The 8048-nt window shown below is 43.4% G+C and overlaps 1 pseudogene; it reads right to left on the minus strand.

The window, feature by feature from the left end:
• Positions 1-497: 497 nt before the first annotated feature.
• LOC121135919 lies at positions 498-8048 on the minus strand (annotated as a pseudogene).

An 8048-nucleotide genomic window follows, 5' to 3' on the forward strand; every position in this document is an offset into this window, starting at 1 on the left:
TCTACAGAGCAAGTTCCAGAACAGGCTCCAAAACAATACAGAGAAACCCTGTCTCGAAAAACCAAAACAAAAAACAAAACCCCACATATATAAACTACAAAATAATGCTTTTTCTTAGGCTTCTGTCCAGTTTACTGGCAGGCATAGACCTTGCAAGACTTCCTCAGAATGCGGGAAACAATTACCACCTCCCACAAATAGGCCAGAACTCAGAACTCAGGTTATATAAGACTCTAACCTTTCCTTTTTCTGTTTTCAGCTTTTACAAAGACAATAAACTACAAAATTTATACATTTAATAAACTTTAATTACAACAGAAATCTCCAGATAACAAACTACAGGTATCTTATCTAACAGTCCATTAAGAAACCTCAAACCCTGAAAGGGATGGTTTGCAGTGCTTATTAAAAGTGATTCAAAGCACACACTGAGGTCAAATATGGACACCCAGGCACAGCCTCCTCTTCTCCTCCCCACCACAGGTATATATATTTATTAACAGCGAAGGCCCAGGGACTCATTTCTTCTTGGACACACCCACAGTACGGCCCGGCGGCCAGTGGTCTCGGTGTGCTGACCTTGGACACGAAGGCCCCAGAAGTGTCGCAGCCCCTGTGGGCTCTGATCTTCTTCAGGCGCTCCAGGTCCTCACGCAGCTTGTTGTCCAGCCCATTGGCCAGGACCTGGCTGTACTTTCCATCCTTCACGTCCTTCTGTCTGTTCAAGAACCAGTCTGAGATCTTGTACTGTCGTCGGTTCTGCATGATGGTGATCACGCGCTCCACCTCGTCCTCCGTGAGCTCTCCAGCCCTCTTGGTGAGGTCGATGTCCACTTTCCGCAACACCACATGAGCGTATCTTCGCCCCACACCCTTAACGGCGGTGATGGTGAAGGCGATCTTCCGCCACCCGTCGATGTCGGTGTTGAGGACTCGCAAGATGTGCTGGAACTTCTCAGGGATCACTAGAGACATGGCGTCGGCACGATCGGCGGCGTGTAGGCCTCCCGTGGAAGAGGCAGCCTCCTCTTCTAACACACCGTTTTACCTCGAAGCAAGCCCAATGGGACTTACTAACGCAAAATCACTTAACATCTCTGAGGCACATCACCTATTTTGGTGCTCTGTTTATCTGAAGAGCTGGGGACCAAACACAGGGCCCCTTGCATAGTGAACAAGTCCTCTAACACAGCTATATGCTCCACTCACCCGTAAAGATCCTTCAATCTCAAAGTCTATAGAGATTCTACCATATGGCTATAAATAAGCAGAAGGCATGCATGAATTCTGCTGTATCAGACTCAGCCCAAATATACAATTTTGTGCTGATTAATATAAAAATCCTACTCACCATACCACAAACTGTCCTAAGTGACTATAATGATATCTATCAAAACAAATGAAAATGAAATACGGCAAAATTTTGAGAGCTACAAAAGTAACTCAGTAGCAAAATGCTAGAGAATACCATTCCCAGTTACTCCCATTCAGAAAATTATTTATGCCAGGTGGTAGTGGCACACACCCTTGATCCCGGCACTCAGGAGCCAGAGGCGGATCTCTGTGAGTTAGAGGTCAGCCGGGTCTACAGAGCAAGTTCTAGGACAGTCAAAACTATACAAAGAAACCATGTACTGAAAACCTTAACAAATAGGTAACAAAATCCCTTCTCTCTCCTCTCCTCTCCCCCCCTCTCCTCTCCCCCCTCTCCCTCTCCCCCCACCCCCGTGTGTTTTTTGAGATAGGTTTCCTCTGTGTAGCCCTGGCTATACTGGAACTAGCTCTGCAGACCAAGCTGGTCTCAAAAATTAAAATTTTAAATAGTTTCCTTAAACACTTTCCATTATCAATACCATCCTGCTTTTAAACAAACAAATAAATACATCTAAGACTGGAGAGATGGCTCACCAATTAAGATTACATACTACAGAGGTCCCGAGTTCTGTTCCCAACACTCACATCAGTTGGCTCACAACTGGCTGTAATACCAGGGGCATCAACACTCATGTATACAGATATAATAAACTTAAAATATTTTCTAATCTTTGTAATTTTTATAACTATATATAACTATAACTGTTTATATATATAATCCAGCTTCCCATTACAACCACTCTTTCCCCCAGCATTACCAGCATTAGGACTGGAACACAGTACCCTGTGTATGCTAACCAAGTACTGTGCTATGAACAACACCTCCAGTCATTTTTAAATACACAATCCTATGGCAGCAAGAACACTTGGTCACTATCTAGCTCCTGAACTTTTTAATATCCCCAATAGACACGGTTAGTGTTCACGGTAAACTTCTCTCCTTCTCTCCCCAGCCTTTGTCAACAATCGTGCTGCCTGCCGTCTGTGGTTTCACTGTCTGGGTGTCCCTGTCACACTCAGCGTGTGTAGCACTTGTCCCTTTGTGTCTGGCTTTTTCACACAGCACAATTTCTGGCACCATGTGCCAGAATTTCTCTTCCTTTTCAGTCTGAATAATAGCCCACTGTGTAGCTACACCACATTGTTTATTTTATTTTATTTTTTGGTTTTTTTCAAGACAGGGTTTCTCTGTATTGTTTTGGAGGCTGTCCTGGAACTAGTTCTTGTAGACCAGGCTGGCCTCGAACTCACAGAGATCTGCCTGCCTCTGCCTCCCGAGTGCTGCACCACACTGTTTATTAGTTCACCCATCAAGGGACCTTCGGGATGCACCATTCTCATTGTTTAATCATTCCGCATTCTGAAGCCACATCAAGAGAAACTGATGTTGCCAGCATTTCCTGAAACAAATGAAGGCCATAATTTTCAGCTCTAAAACCTTAACAAATGGTCTGGAGAGATGGTTCCTGGGTTAAGAGCACTGGCTGTTCTTGCAAAGGACCAGGCTCAGTTCCCTGCACCCACATGGTGGCTCACAGGCATCCATGCTTCCAAAGGATCTGACGCCCTCTTCTGGCCCCTGCAGGCACTGCATGGGCATGGTGCACAGACACAAATGCAGACAAAACAACTATACACATAAAACAAAAATAAATTTAAAATACATTTATATGCTTTTATTTAAAAAACTCAACAAATTCAAAAGTATAAAAACAGTAAAATATCTGCTCTTGAGCAATGGAATTAAACTAGAAACCAGTAACAAAACAGCCAGAAAAATCCCAAAACACATAACTGAAGATTAAACACACCTCTAAACAGATGGGTCACAGAAGTCCCAAAAGATGCTCTATCTAAAAGTATCTAATTAGAAGTTTGATACTTCTAACTAAAGGTGAATATAACATCAAAAGTTGTGAAGTCCTGAGACAATAAAGACAACATTTACCACATTAAAGTATTAGAAGAGAAAACCTAAGTAGACATCATTAATTTTATATTTCCACCAGGAAATAATGGGGGGAAAATCAATCCAAAGTGAGCAGTAGAAAAACAATTTAAATTAGAAATCACTGTCACTTCAGCAGCACATAGGATTTAGAATGGTAAGGAAGAATAACAAGGCCCCGGGGGGTGGTGGCGCACGCCTTTAATCCCAGCACTCGGGAGGCAGAGGCAGGCGGATCTCTGTGAGTTTGAGGCTGGGCTGGACCGACAGCCTCCAAAACAATACAGAGAAACCCTGTCTCGTAAAACCAAAAAAAAATGTAATGCATAATTAAATACAGACTATAGATAGTTACTTATAATAGTCAGAATTTATAGTTAGGTAAGTTAGGTTTTCTAGATATATAGAGATGTATTTGAGACAGATAGATAATCTTCAAACCTTTCAAAGACCTTCAGAAAATGGCATTTAAAATGGTTTAGTGTTTTTCTTGACAATGAGAAATGCCTGCTCCTGGCAGCACCAATTACAGCTGAGAGGAAGATGGGCATCAGAGAGCCCAAATTCCATTCGTCATGGAATTTGCTTTCAACATGGCAAAATTAGCCATTTGGGCAAGAAACTGCTCTTGCCTGTACTGCTTGACTATTGCTGTATAAACTGGACATGCAGGACTCACAGGAAAGTGACTGCTGAACTCAGTCTTACAGGGTTCCTGCTTCATGAAAGAGTCTACAAGACTTTCTGCAGGACACAGAAAAATGACTGACAGACTGCTGATGCAGATGGACAGTTTGAAATTTCCTGCTTTGCTGAGAAGACTTCCGGACACATTGTGGCCTTATGGGCTGAAGATGGATGCCCCGACATTACAGAGGAACTTCGGGTGACTTTTCAGGTAGCAAGATGTCTCTGTCAATCCTAGTGTTTATATAATATCCTTCTGTGGTCTTTGATAGAGTTGAAGGTAGATAGTTATAGTTTTCCTTAGTTATGATAAAAGATAAGCTACATATAGAACTTTGGACCCACAAGGATGGGATGGATGATATTTTCTTTAAATCTTGCTAAATGTTGATAGACAAAATACTGTAACTGTGTTCTTACTTGATAACTGTTATGTTATATATAATTTGACTATGTTAAAGTTAAGACCTTTCTTTTTGTTTAGACAGAAAAGAGGAGATGTTGAGGAAGTCCTGTGTATATGTCAATAAAACGCTGTTGGCCAATAGGGAACCAAGATAGGTGGGACTAGGAGTCCAGGAGGACTCTGGGAAGGAGAAACACAGAAAGTCAAGATGTAACGCCATGGGGTAGGAAGCCCGGAAACCTCTCCGGTAAGAGAAATACTTAGATTAGCAATTATGGGATAAATACTTAAGTCTGAGCTAGCCAGTAAGAAACAAGCAAGGCCAACAGCTTCATAATTAATATAGCCTCCTGTGTGTTTATTTGGGACTGATGCGGCTATGGAACCAGGCTGGCGGGAAGGCTTCTCTTTACAATGCACCATGACCCTGAAACCAGTGCCAAATAAACACACTTTGTCCCTGGAATCAGAGCCAGTGAAAGAAATGCACCCTGGCCCTAAAACTAGAGCCAAAAGGCTAAAAAGGACCAGTGAAAGAAACACACTTTGGCCCTGAAACCAGAGCCAAATCTGACCCTAACCCTGTGCAGGAAACTAACCAATCCCTGAGCAGAAGACCTAGCCATCCTAAACTCAGGGATTGAAATCTGACCAATCCCCACCCTGGAAAAACTGTGCACCCTAAGAATCCCTATATAAACCCTGTGTCTGTTTAGGTTGTGGATGTTTGTACTGCCCACCTTGGCAGAGGACAGTCACTCTCCTGGATTCTTCCCTCCCAATAAATCTCTTGAATGAGGTTTGGGTGAGACCTTCTTTCACCAGAGCAGAGATGACCCTGGGTAGAGTAGAGCAGAGCAGGGCTGCAACACTTTTCACTGGGGTAAGCCTTCCCCTGGTGAATTGAAGTTGTTACATTCTCTGCGGGAATGGAACTGAACTTTAACAACTTCTCCTGGGAAACCCTCTTCTGTCAGAGCAGAGCTGATACACTAGGGAAGCTTTTCCCTGAAGCAAGGCTGTAAGCTGCTAAGCTTACTGTGACCTGGGGTACTCCTTAGATCCCAAGTGCCAGGATACCTCTCCATCTGAGATCTAACACTCAGTATTCTTTGACTCCCAAGTGCCATAATCCATCCCTGTCCATCACATCTGATCCATTGAAATGCTTACAGGTGTGGGTCGCCATGCCTGAGTGTGTTTTTAATGTGTAGATCAAACCTTTGAAAGAGTAAAATACATGGACAGACATTGGTGGCACACTCCTTTAATCCCAGCACTCGGGAGGCAGAGGCAGGCAGATCTCTGTGAGTTCGAGGCCAGCCTGGTATTCAAAAAAAGCATTATAAAATACACTTAATGGGTCATAAGCTTTTTGTTTTGTTTTGTTTTCAGACAGGATCTCTACATAGTCCCAGCTGTCCTGGAACTCACTCTGTAGACCATGCTCGCATTAAACTCACAGAGATGTGTCTGTCTCTGCTAGGATTAAAGGTGTGCACCACTGCGTCCAGACATGTAAACATTATTTTTAAAAATGAGCCAGCACTCAGGAGGCAGAAGCAGGTGGATCTCTGTGAGTTCAAGGCCAGCCTTGTCTACAGAGCAAGTTCCATGACAGCCTCCAAAACAATACAGAGAAACTGTGTCTCAAAAAAAAAAAATGAAGCATCTGAGTGTGGTGGCACAAGTATTTAATGCCAGCACTTGGGGAGGCAGAGGCAGGCAGATTTCTTTGAGATGAGACAGAGACAGGCGGATCTACAGAGGGAGCTCAAAGTTAACCAAGACTACACAGCGAGACTCTGTTTTAAACCCAACAAACAACAATCTGCATCACTGAAAATGAGGAGGAAGCTTTGTTTCACAGGCTTTTGTTTGTTTGTTTGTTTCACAGGCTATTGCTTCAGGGGTGTATGTGTGTGTGTGTGTTTGTGTTTACCTGTGCACATGCCTATAGTATGTTCTCATCAAAATGTAAAGCATTCATACATAATTCAGGGATCTAGTAAGAAAAAAAGTCTTGAAACTATACAAGTTATCAAGGCAGCTGTTCAGAGCTTGATTCTATGACTGAGAAAAGTAAAAATGTGTTTGCAAAAATCTTGCATTAATGACCATAGTCTGAGTGTCCTCTAGTTCAAATTACCCTTTTCCCCATCTCTCTCTCTCTCTCTCTCTCTCTCTCTCTCTCTCTCTCTCTCTCTCTCTCTCTCTCTCTCTCTCTCTCTCTCGAAGTTAGAATTTATTTTGGTGCACAGTTTTCAAATATTAACATTTTATTTTATGTGATGGGTGTTTTGCCTACATGTATGTTGTGGACCATTTGTATGCCTGGTGCTAGCAGTGGTCACAAGAGAGTGTCAAATGGCCCAGAGTAATAGGTAGTTGTGAGCTGTGGTGTGGGTGCTGGGAATCAGACCTGAGTTCTTTAGGAGATCGTCCAGTGGCTTTAACCCATAAGCCATCACAATTTTCTAAAGTGTATTTTATTTTAAGTTTTATGTATGTGGTAGTTTTTATGTCACAGGTGCGCAGATGCCAGAGAAGCCCAAAACAGGGCATATGATCCCCTGGAACTGAACTCACAGGGGGTTTAAGCTGCCTTATGGAAGCTGGGAACTGAACTTGGGTCCTGTGCAAGAGCTCTGAGTGATCTTGGCACCTGAGCCATCTCTCCAGCCTATTAGTTCAAACTTCCAGGGTAAATCTTTACTCATGACAAGGAAGGCATGGCACTGGGCGATCAGGCAGCCAGTGAAACGCATCTTCTGGTTAGTTGCAGGGATAAATGCTGGTGAGTCCTCAAGCTGCTTTGACTTCTTCAACGCTCCATTTCCACACCTCCAAGTCTAATTCATCACGCTTCGTTTTGACACACAGCAGTACTTAGGGGGAGCATGAGCACAGGACTTACTGTGGCTTTTGACCTAACTTGGCGAGACCCCCCAGCTTGCATATATGAGGGAAAGTCCCATAACTAGTCATTGACACACACTTGGACTAATGAGTTTCATTCAGTTACATCCAGGCCAGCTCCATTGCCTAACGCAGAGCTCCACTGGTCACTGACATAGGGAAAGATAAGGGAAGGACCCATTGTAACTGTTACTATCAGAGGAAATGGAAAAGACAGTTATCAACACAGGGAGCGTCCCAAAACAAACAAACAAAAAACAAACCCCACCTGTTTCCTTTTAGCCCAGCCTGGCTGAAGCCATACATATAGAATATAGAAATATAGACTACAGAATATAGAAAGCCAAACCATCATGATAGCACATCTTAAAATTCAAGCCTCTTCAGAAGCTGGGCACACATATTCCCCACAAGACAAAGCTTCAAGAACTAGACCAGCAACTCCAGAAGCCTTCTTTACTTTATTAGACACAGTCTTCAAGGTCTTTAACAGGTGGGAGGGGGTCTTCTATAGTTGAAAGAGCAAAGAGTCAAAAGACAAGCCCAGTTTATGGCCACAGCTACCTTGGCTGTCCCTCCGAACTCAGTAGATGCTAGAGCTCCATCTAGTGGCTACCTGGTTTAGTCTAAGCAACTTTCCAGTCGCCGGTCTGTTATTGTGTGGTCAGCTGGGATATTTCAGACACTGGGTTGCCGGCATCCCCAAGAACCACG

The sequence above is a fragment of the Mesocricetus auratus genome, unplaced genomic scaffold (genome assembly GCF_017639785.1).
Source record: "Mesocricetus auratus isolate SY011 unplaced genomic scaffold, BCM_Maur_2.0 Super-Scaffold_100045, whole genome shotgun sequence".
In the NCBI taxonomy this organism is placed as follows: Eukaryota; Metazoa; Chordata; class Mammalia; order Rodentia; family Cricetidae; genus Mesocricetus; species Mesocricetus auratus.